The 16,725-nt window shown below is 38.5% G+C and overlaps 1 protein-coding gene and 1 pseudogene across 3 annotated transcripts in view; both read right to left on the minus strand.

Moving 5' to 3' along the window:
• The window catches only part of Map3k13 (mitogen-activated protein kinase kinase kinase 13), a 156,192-nt gene that overhangs the window by 77,779 nt on the left and 61,688 nt on the right, over positions 1-16,725 (minus strand). The window lies entirely within an intron of this gene.
• On the minus strand, positions 8,606-10,954 carry LOC125351109 (annotated as a pseudogene).

Consider the following 16,725-nt stretch of genomic DNA (forward strand, 5'->3'; position numbering starts at 1 on the left):
ATATTTCATAATTTAAAAAGCAAGCAAGCAAGAAATGGTCCCTGTTCTTCAAATGTAAAGCCTAATCTGTAGGGAAGATGGTAGTTTCGAGTAGGGGAGATAACTACAAACACATTAGTTATGAATTGAGGCAGACTGAGCTCAGCGTTTACAACAGAGGTACAAAGTACAGTGAGATAAAACAAGAAATAAAGAGATTAATCTTTCTGCCTCTGGGGAACAAGAGGCTGGCTATCTATCCTCACAGGGTCATAAGATCAAAAGTTTGAAATTTGAGCAGAGGTATTGCCTTTCTTGCTAATGCATCTGATAATCCTTAAATGAATATTTCTATATCAATAACTAAAAAGGCACTCAGGCTAGTTCACTGGCATACAGACTTAAAGATGCTGCCAGGCTCCCTTTCTAAGCCTTCTGGTCATTTCTTGAAACAGATAGCATTGTTTGTCAATTTTTTATACTATACCATTTCCTAGTGTTTTCCCCTCTATCTCCCAGGTCTGTCCAAGTCTGTCCACTACATGGAAATCCTCTCAGTATCTCTCATCACATCTAATCAATATTCTATTCCACACACACCCTCATTGGCAATCCCCCCCACCCCCCCAGGGCCAGAGGTGGAATAGAATAATCCCTGAAGCTTTTAGTGAGTAATTTTACAGAACAAAAACATTGTAGATTCCTCTTAAATGAAGTCCTTTCATGAGACAGGGGAGGCCAGGCCTCATCCTCACCACCCTGACAGCCTGGAGCCAATACTGCTTCACAACCCTTACAGCCAGCAGAGAAATGTGTTTTCCTGGTGGTTTTGTTTTTGTCTAGCCAAATGACTTCTTAGATATTTATAATGACCAATATCAGACTGATGATTTCTTTTTCCCTCACTGCTCTAGAAAATGGAATGAGAGAGAGTGAGAAAGATATCTGTTTGAAGCAGGGAGTTTCTCACAGAACAGTTAACAGGTTTCTCTATAGTGATATATATATATGTATATATATGTATATGTATATACACACATACATACACATGTATATGTGTATGTTATGCTAAAATATGCTGCAAACTAAAGCATATAGATACTGCATAATAGCATTTTGCTACTGATCATTTATGACTTCAGCAATTTTTCAGTGTAATGATTTGGAAAGATGTTAGCACAAATCAGGAGTCCCAGCTGTGGCATAAATTGTTTAGCCTCGGGCAAGTCACCTAATCTCCTTGGACCTCAATTTCCTCATCTGCAACCTAAAAGAATTGAAGGGACATGATCTCTAAGATCCTTTTAGCAATAAAAAATGTTTTGGGAGGGCAGTGTTGAGGATTTGTGTCAGTGGAAGAGTACTTGCCTAACAAGTGCAAACTCTGAGTCTGGTCCTCAGTTCTGGGGAAAACATTCTGTGAATAAATATACAAGGAGCCCAAGAAACTAAATCCTCCCAAAATAAGTCACGTAATTAATCAATGAGCAAAGGTGCTAAATAGAGACTTCTCAGAAGAAGAAGTCACAATGGCCAATAACACAGAAGGAAATGCTCAACATTCCTGGCCATAAAGGAAATACAAATCAAAACAACACTGAGATTCCATCTCATCTTAACATTGAGAATTCAAACAATAACATGCTAGCAGGAATATGGGGGGAAAGGAACTCTGTTATGCTGTTGGTGGTAATGTGAACTAGTGCAACCACTCTGGAAGGTGGTTTGGAGATTCCTCAAAAACTAAGCATGGAACTAGTTTATGATCCAGCCATACCACCCTTAGGCATTTACCCAGAAAATTACAAGTCAGGATACAGTAAAGACACTTGCACATCTATGTTCATTGCTATTCACAATAGCCAAGCCACGGAAACAGCCCAGATGCCCTACAATGGATGAGTACGTAAGAAAATGTGGTATATATACACAGTGGAATTTTACTCATCCATTAGGAAGAATAGTATTATGTCATTTTCAGGGAAATGGATGGACCTAGAAAAAATTATGTTCAGTGAATTCAGGCTTAGAGAGACAAACAGCACATGTTTTCTCTCATATGTAGAAGTTGGATCTAAAATATAAAATATATGAAAACATATACATGCTTATGAGCATACACACGCAAATTGACTAAAGGATGATATAGTTAGGGGAAGAGTCCAATGGTGTAAGTCCTCTAAACAACTAAGTAACCATTTAACAAAATGAATACCAGGCAGCTAAAGCATGTTGGGAGGGGGGTGGGGGGCACTGCAAGGGGTAAACAAATGGAGAGAGGAAGGAAGAGCAAATACAGGCATTATAGTCGATGTACATCATGTAAAAACTGAATTACATAACTTGAGGGTAGGGATGGGATAGGTAAAGATTGGGGAGAGTGATAGAGGGGGTGACATTGATCAGGATGCATTGTACTCATAACTTGACTTCTGGAATTGGAACCATTTTGTACAACTACTTAATATTTTTAAATTCTGTGCATATAAGGAATCAGAATAATCCAAAAATGGAGTACCTTGTCTCACAACTGATTAGCTCTCTGTGGGACACATTAAAGGTTCTTGTTTGGTAAAGAAGAGTAATCTAAGTGATCTCATCTGTGTCTTTCAAGTGTAAGAGTCTCTCTTGCTGATTAGTTCTGGAGACTATGAAACAACTAAAGAACAAAATTAATAGTACAAGTGAGGAAGAAAATGGCATCCTTTCTGAACAGCAAATATTTGATGTCAACAGAACATGGCAGGTCACTGTGGAGATAATGGGGACTGTTTATCTTGGGCCAAGTTGCTGGGTGGTGTAAATAACTCTGCAAACACAAAACCCAGCAATGAAAAGGTCTGCATACCTCCAGTCACACAGACACACAGAGTTGCATCACACAAACCCTTCTGACTGCCAGACAGAAAACGAAGGAAAGGAGGCAGGCTAATGACACTTAGCTTTCATTTGTTTGAAAGGGGGGTAGGGGGCATATACTATATAATGCTCCTGGAAGCAGGTGTGTCCTGCTGGCCTATTTTTTTTTCTTTCTTTTTTCTTGTAAGTCATGGGGCTTGAACTCAGGGCCTTAGCTCTTTTGCTTAAGGCTAGCATTCTACCACTTTGAGCCACAGCACCACTTCAGGTTTTTGACTGGTTAATTGGAGAAAAGAGTTTCACAGGGACTTTACCTGCCTGGGCTGGCTTTGAACCATGATCCTCAGATCTCAGACTCCTGAGTAGCTAGGATTAGAGTCGTGAGCCACCGGTGCCCAGGTTGGCCTATGTCTTTAGGGACATATATTAAACTATCAACAAATGATAATAATCACTCTTATCTCATATTTACATATAGAGTTTTGTTTCTAAATTCACTTCATATGTTTACTTTCATTTATACTCCAGAATAGTCACGTGAGGTAGGCAGAGAAGGTAGGCACAGGATTCTTTGAGGAAAATTGAGGCTTAGTGAGATTTAGTTACTGACCCTTTGCTCAACGGGAATTGGCTCAAATTCTGTCTATCACTCTTCATTCCTTAAATGCCTTTGTCACATGAGATCTGGAAAGACACATCCACATGCTAATGACCAGCATATCTGTACATATTTAGGCAATATCAGAAAAATGAAATATGCATGTGGAATTTTAAGAAATACATTTTTTAAAAGGAGCCACCAAGAATCCTGAGTTGTAATGATATTTTTAAAAGCTGAATCAAGAATAGGATGTTGAAGTAGTAATGCTTGTCACATCTGAGAAATAAAAAGGGGACCAAGCAAACTAATAATCCAAATCAATGTTAGTTACCATTAAGCAACTTCATTTTGGAAGAATGTAATTGTAAAGCTTAGAATGCTGCAAACAAAGAGTAATATAACTGAGATATAAGATAAATACATGCTATTTCAAGGATCTTTCTACAGAAATTATATTGAAAGCACTAAAAATTAAATTTACAACAATCTAAAACTAAGCAAAAGTGCCAGCTATAACTCACATTCAAACATATTTGGTAAATTTCTAGGAGGAAAAATGCCAATAACTTAAAAAATTTATTGTTATTATAGATGTAATGTACAGAGGGATTACAGTTACATAAATTGGGTATTGAGTACATTTCTTTTTGGACAATGTCACCCCCTTCCCTGGATCTCTTGTGCCCGTAACTCTTAAGGCATTTATTATGCTTAAATGCTTATTATGCTTTGATATGCTTTACTTCATTTAGTCTTTGTATCTTATGGGCATCAGCAGTATCCTTTTCTGGATGGATGAACTGAGGTACAGGAGATTATATTATATAATTTGCCCAAGGTTGTTAGGTCCATCTGTTGCAAACTAGGTTCTTCTGAACAAAGCCCCTCCCCTTAGAGAGTATAACTACACAATTATATTTAATTACTGGGAAAGTGGGGGGAAAAGGAAATAAGGAAATACTTTTAAATGTTTACTATTACTTGGAAAACTGCAAATAAACTAGATGTTGTGATTTAATTCACTCATATTGGTTGTGTGAGCTTTTAGAATTGGGCTTAGGCAGAATGGTGACTCAAAAGAGAGAAAAAGAATAAGTAACATACCTAGATTTTCCTCAGTTCTTCAGAGTTCTACTATAAGGAACACTGTTGTCTCTAAGAAACATACTCTAGACTTTTCTCTACCCTTGCTCCCATGTTCTATCTTCACCAACAATGTGTTGTCTGGTAGTAACATGTTTTATATTTCTTAGTCTACCTTAACACTTTCTACCTTAAGAAATACTGTGATAGCTCCATGCATTCTACTCTTAAGGAACCTAGAATGTCCAAGAGCCCCAGTGTTAAGTCTTGGTAGCTAGCCTGTCGTGATACTAGGAGGTGGTGGAACCTTTAAGGGGTAGGGGCATGGGGAAAAAATGGGTCATTAGGAGCATGCCCCTTATTGTCTCTTACTCTCTTACCACAGGTGACCAGAACTCCTCTGCCAGTATTTCCAACATATTGTGTCACACAGACTCAAAGCAATGGGGCCAATTGGTCATGGACCAGGGCAAAAATAAATGTTTTCTTTCTGTAAGTTGGTTATTTCAAGTATATGTTACAGTAATGGAAAACTGAACAATACACACACACACACACACACACACACACACACACTCACTCATGTATCTGTAAGCTGATATATAGGGACAGGTGCCTAAAGGGACAAGGATAAACGAATAGTTCTACAGGAGAAGTCTGTGACATCTGCCAGCTTAATTCCACCTTGCAGCACATTCCTGTTCTCCTTTGTTATTGACTAAGATATAAGTCCCTCTGGCTTATAGTCTCAGACATGTGGATATTCTGTGTATACTCTTCTCTGACCCAAACTTCCTTTCTCTTCCCCTCTACCATTTCATCCTCTAGTTTCATCCTTACCGTCCCAGCCACATGTTGCCTGGACTCCTTGGACAGTCACATTTAGCTATTTTCTCTCCTTCCTCCCTGGTAACCATCAGCACAAACAATGAACCACCAAATTCTGGTGCTTACGAACACTAGACAGTGATGCAGCAATACTCTTTGACTTACACAGCAAAGTCACCAACAAAACATATAAAACAGCCACAACAAAAAAGGTACTAAGCACAAAGTAAGAAGGACATTTCTCTATAAAAGGAGAGTTAAAACAAGTCTTGCCTTGTTTGACCTAGCCTGGCAGTTTATCAGGTGACTCAAAGTTTGCTGCTCTATACTTATCTGCAAAGGATTGTAAAAGTATTAGGAATATTGATTTTGAGTTAAATAAGATTTAGCTGCTAAGTAAAATTGTACACATAGTATCTATGAATAATGAAGGCTATTCACAAATAAGGACATTTGTCCTTATTTCTATTAAAATAATCCTATGATGAATATACCATTATGCATGCAACTTCTCCTTTTAGGAATATCTCCTTGGGAACTATTGGGATAGTTGGATTTTTAACAGAGTATTACAATTACTGCTCTACTGAAAAATGATTGCATTAATTCTTGGAACCGTTCAAAATAGTTCAATAACCTCCCCTATTTTGTGCTGGTACTGGGGCTTGAACTCAGGGCTTTGAACTCCTGCTTAGCTTTTTCCACTTAAGGATGGTACCCAATTACTTGAGGCATACCTCCATTTCCAGGTTTTTATTGGTAAATTGGGGATTAGCGAAAGATTTGTCTACCTACGTGAGCTTCAAACATCGATCCTCAGATATCAGTCTTCTGAGTAGCTAGAATTACATGTGTGGACCACTGACACAGGGCTTCAAGATCCTGTCTGGTTAGTATATCAAACATTTAGGATAATCAATTTATTAAAAAAAAAGATTTATTTCAACTCATAGTTTTCAAGGTCATGATAAATTGGCTAGTTGCTTTTTGGCCTGTGGCAAGGCAAAGCAACACAGCTGGAGTACAGTTACATGGGCTGCTCAATTCATGGTAGCCAAGAAGCAAAGAGAGAGAAAAAGATACTGAAAAAGATCCTCATTGAGAGCACACCTCCAATCACCTAAAACCTCCCAGGAAGCCTTGCATCTTAAAAGTTTAACTCTTCTTAACAGTATCTGCAAGAGACCTAACCATGAACCAGCAGTGCTTGTCAAAGTGTGGTTCCAGGACCAGAACCCTCAGAATCATCTGGGAACTGGATAGTAATGAAAATTCTCAGACTACTCTTCATATTTCCTCAATCAGAAATGCTGATGGTAGAACCTGCCCACCTGCATTTAACAAGCTGGATAATGGAGGCTGAGACATGCTAAAGTTTGAGAATCCCTGATTTACAGTGTTCCAGAATTTTGCTGTGCAGAAGATTTGTCTGAGGATTCTGCTAGAAAACAGATTCTGGTCACTTGCTTTGAGGTGATTTTTGTCAGCTCTGGTGGTGCAAATGTGGAGGCTGTCACATTTTGTGAATAGAAAGGGGCCATGGTTTGGTTTGAATTTGGAGTATCCCTCAAAGGCCTATGTATACAAGCAATTGAACAAATTCTTTTTTTTTTGGCCAGTCCTAGGTCTTGGACTCAGGGCCTGAGCACTGTCCCTGGCTTCTTCCCACCCAAGGCTAGCACTCTGCCACTTGAGCCACAGCGCCGCTTCTGGCCGTTTTTTCTGTATATGTGGTGCTGGGGAATGGAACCTAGGGCCTCGTGTATCCGAGGCAGGCACTCTTGCCACTAGGCTATATCCCCAGCCCCGAACAAATTCTTGTAGAAGAGCTTTTTTCACAAACTTGTTGAGTTGTTTTTTTTTTTTTTTGCCAGTCCTGGGGCTTGGACTCAGGGCCTGGCTTTGTTTTTGCTCAAAGCTAGCACTCTGCCTCTTGAGCCACAGCGCCACCTTGGCGTTTTCTGTTTATGTGGTGCTGAGGAATTGAAGCCAGGGCCTCATGCCTGCAAGGCAAGCACTCTACCACTAAGCCACATTCCCAGCCCTTGCATGTTTTTTAATTGTGTATAAAATAGGTGAATGTGGTACATATGCACAATGGAATTTTATGCCTCTATGACATTGTCCCATTCGTAAATTATACTAAGTGAAGTGAGCCAGACCCAAAGAAACATGGACTCTATAGTTTCCCTCATAGGGAATAATTAGCACAGGTTTAGGCTAGTCACAGCAGAGGATCACAAGAGCCCAATAGCTATGCCCTTATGAACACATAAGATGATGCTAAGTGAAATGAACTCCATGTTATGGAAACGAGTGTTATATCATTGTTGTAATTACTTTCAACATGCCATGTGAAACTGAAGCTTCTTTTGTTGATGATCCTCTTGTATCCCCTTCCTGTAGTTGTCCCCGCGCTATCACTGTATCTCATTTGAGTACCCTGGATAATGTATATACTGGTATTAGAACTAGGGAAGGGAAAGGGAATATCAAACCCCAGAGACAGTGGATAAAAAGACAAACGACTCCAAAAGCAATACTTGTAAAACCATTTGGTGCAAACCAACTGAACAACTCATGGGGGGAGAGGGAAAGGGGAACGGGGATGAAGGAGGAGGTAACAAATAGTACAACAAATATACCCATGGCCTTACATATGAAACTGTAACCCCTCTGTACATCACTTTGACAATAAATACGTAATTATTAAAAAAAGTAAACAAAGACAAAAATAGGTGGATGAGGAATTTTCTTAATAAAGTATATGTTCAACTTTTCAGTTTCCTGTGACAAACAATAATAGACTAAAGAAAAAACAAAACATTTCAAAACAAGGTCTAAAGTCCTAGTCTCCTGATCTCTGGCAAGTCCTTGGCCGCTACTGCTCAGGAATAATTTCTACATAGAAGATCTCTTAGAAGATGAAGGAAGCCATGAGACTATAGCTTCCTTACAGTGGAACACAGTCCAGCACACAGTCAACTCAAAAGCATAGCTTTATCAGCATAAAGAAAATTATTGTTTCATACTGCTCACTTCCTTAGTGAGGTTTTAAAGTTGTATACCTTCCTATACTTTCGGTGTTTCCTTGGAGTATCTTCCTTTTTCGTCCATAGTCCTATTTGCTCTACATTAATAATAATGAAGTTTTCCTATCATCCTTATTTACATTCTAGACCTAGCCATGGCTCCTCCAACCCTTGAAACATATATATATATATATATATATATATATGTATGTATTACTTTTTTTTAAAAGAAAAAGAATCCCTGGAACTTCCTTCCTGTGTGTTTTCATCTTGCCTCACATTGATCCATGTTGCCAGCTGAGGTTGTCAGTAGAATAAAGCTAGACATATGGTATAGGAGAAGATTATTCTGCCATTTTTCTAGATCTCTGAGTCACACACACATCCAATATGGTGCTGGCCATACCACACTTGCTTAACCTGTCTGTAAGGTTCACAACAATTTTCCCAGCTCTGTGATCATCAAAGATTTCAAATTCTCCAATGTAATGATGCTTCATCATTAGAGTAGAAACTTTTAAAGACTAGACAATGACTTTGGAGCAAAGCCTCACAAATTCTGGAATTTGCCGCTCTCAACAGCACTGTTGGTACTCTTGAGAGCATGTGCCAAGACATGCATTCTTTCTGCTGTGGTGGCAGAGAAAGATATAGGGAAAATCTGAATGAAAACTTTTACAATCTTGGGAATTATTTTATGTTTTTAAAGCCTTTTAGTTAGCAGGAAAAATACAAAGGTTATTTGGCAAAAAGAAGCTGGACTCTACTAAAAGTCATTATGAAAGGTATAAGGGTTCAGTTAAAAGAAATTCTGATTAACGCAGATAATTCTTTCTTCCCTCCCTCCTTCCTTCTCTCCCTCCCTACCCCTTTCCTCCCTCCCTCCCTGCCTTCTTCCTTTCTTTTCTTTTTAAAAGTCAGAATGGTCTCATTATGTCTCCAGGCTGGCCTCCAGCTCATGGGCTCAAGGGATCTTCCTGCTTCCCAGATTAGCTGGAACTACAGGTGCATGCTACTTCATTCACATTATTGTAATCAAAGTAAAGTGAGTGATGGAGAATTAATACTGTTTCCATGTGTCATAGCAGAAGTACTGATTTAAGAAAATAAATTATTGCAGAAAATATGTTATATGATTTTTTCTTCAAGAATCCTAATCTGATCTCAAAGTCTCTGATACTAGATTAGGAGGACATAGTTTCACAATTTAACATAAGCAATATACAGCAAATGTTCAGCCCTTTATTTCATAGACAAACAGATGCAAGGGATTCTGCTGAAAAAAAAAAAAGCCTGAAAAAGGAGGAAGAGGAGGAGGGGGAAAGGAGAAGCTGGCAAAGAAATAAAATTTGTTTTCAAATTGGCTCATGGTCCTAACAGCTGAACCCTCAAATGGGCATTTCCCAGGAGTTTCTCTGCTTAGCAAAGATTAAAGGAGTCTATAATTTAGACTTGGCAGTAGTGACCAGAAATATCTCAAGGTATGTTGCATCTGTTTCTTCTAACTATGCAAGTGTAGTTAAGTTTATTGTATGAGAGGAAATAATTGGTAAGTAATTAGTAAAATGCTAATCTTGCTTTAATCAAGAGATTAATTTCTCTGCAAAGTGAAATCCTGGCTTTGTATTTTGGTGAGTGTTATCTTACTAGTCTCAATTATTCACAGTTATCCATGCCTGCGGATAGCTTAATGTATCCCATTAAAGGCAGGCTATCCAGCTACTAAAAATTCAGGCACAGTGCCTCAGGGCAATAGAAAGCCTCAGTGGGCTGATTTTACTAATGGAGCTCTATTTAGTAATAGCAATTGTCACAGCCCCCTTTAGGACTCTAAAATAGTCTTTTTTCAGTCTGGCTCCCAGAAACACTCCCTCTAGTTTAAGGTAAAAACTACTGTCCTGGCTGCCACCTGCCTCATTTACTCAGCAACTCTGAGCTCCATCCTCTTTTCCTCCCTGTCACCTTTCTCTCTAGTTCTTCACCTTTGGCTCCTTAATCAACTCCTTCTTTCGCTTCATTGATCTATTTTGAATGCAGAATTTCACTAAAAAAATCTCCTCTTAGAATGGCTCAGTTCTGTCATCATTCCAGCCTAGGAAATCACAACACAAATTGCCATCTGTCGGCAGAAAGTCCTACACTGTTTTTCCATAATTTTAACAATTAAAATTGCAGTTACTGAATATCTCTTAGGGTTGCTCTGCAATACTTGATTGCTTTCAGCAAAAAAGAAGTTTTCACTACCCTGCTCCACAACTAAGTATTGTCTCCAAATGAGACCACTCTCTTAAATTATAATAGCTGTTAAAACTACATACTAGAATGAGGATATGGCCTAGTGGCAAGAGCGCTTGCCTCGTATACTTGTAGCCCTGGGTTCAATTCCCCAGCACCACATATACAGAAAATGGCCAGAAGTGGCGCTGTGACTCAAGTGGCAGAGTGCTAGCCTTGAACAAAAAGAAGCCAGGGACAGTGCTCAGGCCCTGAGTCCAAGGCCCAGGACTGGCAAAAAAACAAACAAACTACATACTAGAACCTCCACCATCACCCGCGGCTTAGCAATTACATAAATGGAAAGGGATGTAAGAACAATTCTAGGCTGAAAAAATGAACATAAAAAGGAAAAGGGTGGGGCTGGGGATATGGCCTAGTGGCAAGAGTGCTTGCCTCCTATACATGAAGCCCTGGGTTCAATTCCCCAGCACCACGTATACAGAAAATGGCCAGAAGTGGCGCTGTGGCTCAAGTGGCAGAGGGCTAGCTTTGAGCAAAAAGAAGCCAGGGACAGTGCTCAGGCCCTGAGTCTAAGCCCAGGACTGGCCAAAAAAAAAAAAAAAAAAAGGAAAAGGGTGTTTCTGTTTTGCAAATTTTTAAATTTATTTATTTTATAAGATATAATTTGACTGTTTTTTTTCTTTGATAAAAATCTGCAAATTTAAAATACTAACTCAGTTAACTTGTTATTTGGGGAATTATAAAAAGAGTAATTTTCAAAAGGTAACAACTACTATACAAAATAGTATCTTGTTTTTACAAAGACTGATTATTTATAGATTTAAAGTCTTCATTCTCTTTTGTAATACAGTCTTAATCTTTATCAAATTTCAGCTTGAGTTAAAAGGACAAGAGAGCTGGATGCCAGTAGTTTACATCTACAATTCTAGCTACTCATGAGGCTGAGATCTGAAGATTATGGTTTGAAGCCACAACCTTGGGCGGGAAAATATGTGATAGTCTTACCTCCAATTAAACACACACACACACACACACACACACACACACACACACACACAGCCCGAAGTTGAACTCTAACCAAAGCCCTAGAGTGCTAGCCTTGAGCAAGAAAGCTAAGGCACAGAGTGCCCAGGCCATGAGTGCAAGCTCCAGTATTTTCTCTTACACACACACACACACACACACACACACAAACACACACACGACAAGAGGGAATTGAAGATGGACATAAAGAGTGAATTAGGGGGAATTTCTCTTAAGAGCATTAACCAAAGCCAAAGGCCACATTGACACACCTGTAATCTTAGCAGGCAGGAGGCTAAGGCAAAAGGATCAAGAATTTGAGGCTATCCTAGGCTATATAATGAAAAGTTGTGTCAAAAAAAAAAATTGAGTCAAAGGCTGAAACACCCAACCAAACTGAGGTTATTGGATAGCCTGTGGACACCATCCTCTATTATCCCAAACCACTAAGTACCTGGCTAGGTAAAGAGAGAAGACAAGTAAATTGGCTGGTGGTATCATTTATTTTTCATTCACTTTTCCAACATGATTTGCCCATCAGTCCCTTCACTCTCTCATGTCTAATACTTTGGCCTTTGATCTTCTTAGGGCTCTTTCTGTTGGCAGATCACCAGTTTAAGTTTTATGCTTTCCTAGCATATGAATATATACTTTACTCCCACGCCCTTGTCTTCTATTGAACCCATTATGCCAGCACTCAACCCTACCTGTAATAGGCCCGCCATCAAACTTAACCTTATTCTTTGCCTAAAGAACCGTTAGTGAAGGCATTAAATTCATTCTAGACTAGACCATTTGCAATTAATGGAGGAACTCAATGCTCAAAATGGAATACTGAAGAGGGAGGATGGAAGTAATTATGAGAGTTAGGTTTGAGAACCGAATATCATACCCATGATCAAGTATCTTTAGTTGAGTCAGCAAACTTTCTAAGCCTTTTTTTCCTGTCTGTAAGATGAATAGGAACCTACTTCATATCATGAGGAATATATTTTAAATTAAATAGTGTATGCAAAAAATTCAAGTACCATAGAAATGGAGGACAAAGGGTGAACAAATGCAACAGTGGTATTCACTAGACACTATTTTGAAAATTAACTATACAACTTGCAAGTGGGGATGGGAGGGGAAAACTGGGAAAGAGTGAGAGAATGGGTGACAATGTCCAAAAAGAGATGTACTCTTTACCTGTCTTATGTAACTGTAACCCCTCTGTACATCACCTGTATAATAACAATTTTAAAAATCCAAACAGATTTACAGGCATACATAAAGTGCTAAAAAAAATCTTAACTCCTCTTCTTCATTTAGTTTGACATATTTCACCAACCATTAACAATATCCTCATTCATTGAATGATTAACAACAACAAAATCCATGCTTTCTAGCAAGAATCTTGGTTTTCCTTTTCCCCCTCCTTTCCATATTAGAATTCTACATTTTCACTCATCCTCTCTCCTGATTCAGAAATACTATCTTCTAAGATAAAGTCTCTACTCATGCCAATAGTTTCCAATGCAGGTTATAAATTTGAAATCTTTAAAAGAAATTTGGTCAGGGGCTGGTGGCTCATGCCTGTAATCCTAGCTACTCAAGAGGCTGAGACCTGAGGATCACAGTTTGAAGCCAGCTTAAACAGGAGCCGGTTCAGTCTACGAGACTCTTATCTTCAATTAACTCTCAAAAAGCACCTAATGTTTCTACTCTCAAGAGAAATGAAAATATGTTCACATAAAATCTTGTACATTGGGGCTGGGAATATGGCCTAGTGGCAAGAGTGCTTGCCTCGTATACATCAAGCCCTGGGTTCAAGTGGCGCTGTGGCTCAAGTGGCAGAGTGCTAGCCTTGAGCAAAAAGAAGCCAGGGACAGTGCTCAGGCCCTGAGTCTAAGGCCCAGGACTGGCAAAAACAAAAAAACAAACAAAAAAACAACAATCTCGTACACAGGGGCTAGGAATGTGGCTTAGCGGTAGAGTGCTTGTCCAGCATGCACGAAGCCCTGGGTTCGATTCCTGAGCACCACATAAACAGAAAATGCCAGAAGTGGCACTGTGGCACAAGTGGTAGAATGCTAGCATTGAGCAAAAGGAAGCCAGGGACAGTGCTCAGGCCCTGAGTTCAAGCCCCAGGACTGGCAAAAAACCAAAAACTAAAACCTTGTACATAAATGCAGATTACAGTATTATTCCAAATAGCTACAAGGAAGAAACAACTCAAATGTTTATCAAGAGATGATATGCTGTATTTATATGATTAGCAGTTGCTTAGGGCTAGCTAGGGTTGAGAGGGGAGATGGGAAGAAATGAGGAATGATTGCTAATGAGGTCTCCTTGTGATGATGAAAATATTCCCAATTTGTAATGATGGCTGCATAACTTTTTGGACATATTAATGACCACCAGCTAATGAAAAAGGTAAGAGAAGGGTATTTTTTTAAGCCAGGGAGATTGATGGAAAATTCCACAGGTAATTTCAATGTTTTGGTTTTTTTGACTGTGCAGTTCAATGTTTTATTTTAATAAAATCAATATGCACAGCACATGCAGTGATAGCATCTAAACTAATACAATAAGCAATTACTAAAGCTACAGTGACTTGAGGTTCAATCTTTACATTCAGCAAGTTTAACTTCTTACATAATTTTTGAAACATTAACTGAAAATATTGCTTGCTGATAAAACTTGTTCAAATGCTATCACTGAATGTACAAGTCACTGATTATGCCAATACAACAAAGATAACCACATGTTTGAGGATTGCAATGTGCCAGACATTCACTGAAAAATAAAAACACACAACTAAACAAAACTCACACAACAAACATCTGAGAATCTGGACACTTCATATCAGTGTTTTGAAGTGTTTCATTAATATCTTAAGACAAGTGTATCAAAACCTTGGCATGATTTAAATTTTAAGTTGCCAATTTGGTTTTTACTAACATCAGAAAGGTATGGCTATATTGCCAATGCCGGGTCTGCTTAATTTGACTTAAGAGTTTAATATGACTTAACATTAAAAGCTCACACTACCCCGAAATATATAATTTCACTCATACGGTGACATTCAACATTCAAGTGCCAGTGTTTTTGTACTGTCTTTTGGTCAAGTTTCTTTAAACTTTCAAAGAATCACTTTTAGGCTTACAAAAATAAATATTTGTCAAAATGTTCAATAAATATTACATAAAACTAGCAGCAAAAAGTATCTAGAAATCTGTTGTGTGCAAATAGTTTTCTTACCAACCATCATTTCTATGGTCCCAAATAAATTTTAGAATCTAGTCCCATCCCCTTCCTAGACAAGCTGCGTTCAACAATCTCCAAGAGACAAAATAAGATTGGAAGTTTAAGGACACGCACACAAGACATATATATATATATATATATATATATATATATATATATATATATATATATAAAATTCTCTGAATGTGCAATAAAAGAAGTACTTTGTAAAAAGTTATGGGCAAATGTACAAGGACCTAAACCTAGACTAATTGAAATAGCACCATAACAAATGACCTCAATACTGTCAAGTGCACCTACTTAATAAAAGTTTTAGAACAAGGCACAATACACTTGAAAATCTATTACACTTTAGGAAAATTTTGCCATCTTCCTATGCCACTGTAAAAAGATTGAACGTTTTGATCACTGCATTCTGGCTCCAAAATTAGCCCAGAAATCCAAGTGGCAGAGGCATTTTGGTGGTGGATGATGTTCATCTTTGGCCAGATTTAGCATAAACAGACTATATATACAATGGAAACCTATGCAACTAAAACTGACTAAACTGCACTTGCAGAGCACAATTGATACCTTGTGCAGTTATTGTACATATTTCCAACCTGTGTGATCTCAAAGATTTCAGTTTGTTTACTCTTCTGGAGCCATTTTTAGTAAGCCAGTTTAACATCTCAATGCAGCTTTAACAGAGTAATGTGAATCGGCATTTAAAATAAAGCCTGCTTCTTCCTGTTCATCCCCTCTTGACCAAAAAACATCAACATGTTATTCGACCAAAAATTATCCAAAGCCATAATGAGGGCTGGTCATTGCTGTGGTCAGCCATTCTACCATTTCAATTTCACTTATGGCAGGCATTTAAAAAGTCAAAGTAGATGAATTCTCCTAAAACCTATTTCAAGTTATCAGAGCTTTAAACTTTCCCTGTAATAATATGCCCACATTTGGCTAGCTCATAATGAGTGATCTGCCTAATATTGACAGAGGAATTGCTGTATTTACTTGAATTAACTTTGAAAACAGTGCTTTGAATGTATGCATGTAATTCATACATCACCTCATCATGACTGGAATGGCTTGTTTAAAGACTATCAGGTTCTAAATACCTATCCAGGATAGAGTGAGAAAATCAGAACTTTAACTTAATACAGTTTGCCACATTAGAAACTAATTCCATTAATATACTTTTAAGACATTTGTTGTTTTCCAACCTGCAAGTATCAAAAAAGCCCTAATGCAGGCTAACGCTAAAGTTTTTTCCCTTATATTGTTTATGGATGAATCGATGATTCCTGTTAAGTGTATCACACCTGTGTGCCAAGGTTTGATTATAGCCCAAGTTCAGTAATTTTTTTTTGTCAAAACAATTGGTATATCTTGAGCATTACTGAGCCAACAGGACATCAAAATAAAAAGTTGTCTAAAGTTAAAGGCACAGTACATTAACAAACAAAATTATAAATGCAGTTTGGGATGGGGTAGGAGGGAGGGGAGTTAATCCAAATAACAGCAATGAAGTCTTCAAACCACCTCCTGAACAGGGCTGCTGATTGTTCCTTTCATTTCTTTTCTTGTGGCCTTGAGCTCCCTTAAAAACAAAAAATTCAGTGGAGGGGCTGGGGATATAGCCTAGTGGCAAGAGTGCCTGCCTCGGATACACGAGGCCCTAGGTTCGATTCCCCAGCACCACATATACAGAAAATGGCCAGAAGCGGCGCTGTGGCTCAAGTGGCAGAGTGCTAGCCTTGAGCAGGAAGAAGCCAGGGACAGTGCTCAGGCCCTGAGTCCAAGGCCCAGGACTGGCCAAAAAAAAAAAATAATAAAAATTCAGTG

Source organism: Perognathus longimembris, chromosome 5, assembly GCF_023159225.1.
Source record: "Perognathus longimembris pacificus isolate PPM17 chromosome 5, ASM2315922v1, whole genome shotgun sequence".
Classification (NCBI taxonomy): Eukaryota; Metazoa; Chordata; class Mammalia; order Rodentia; family Heteromyidae; genus Perognathus; species Perognathus longimembris.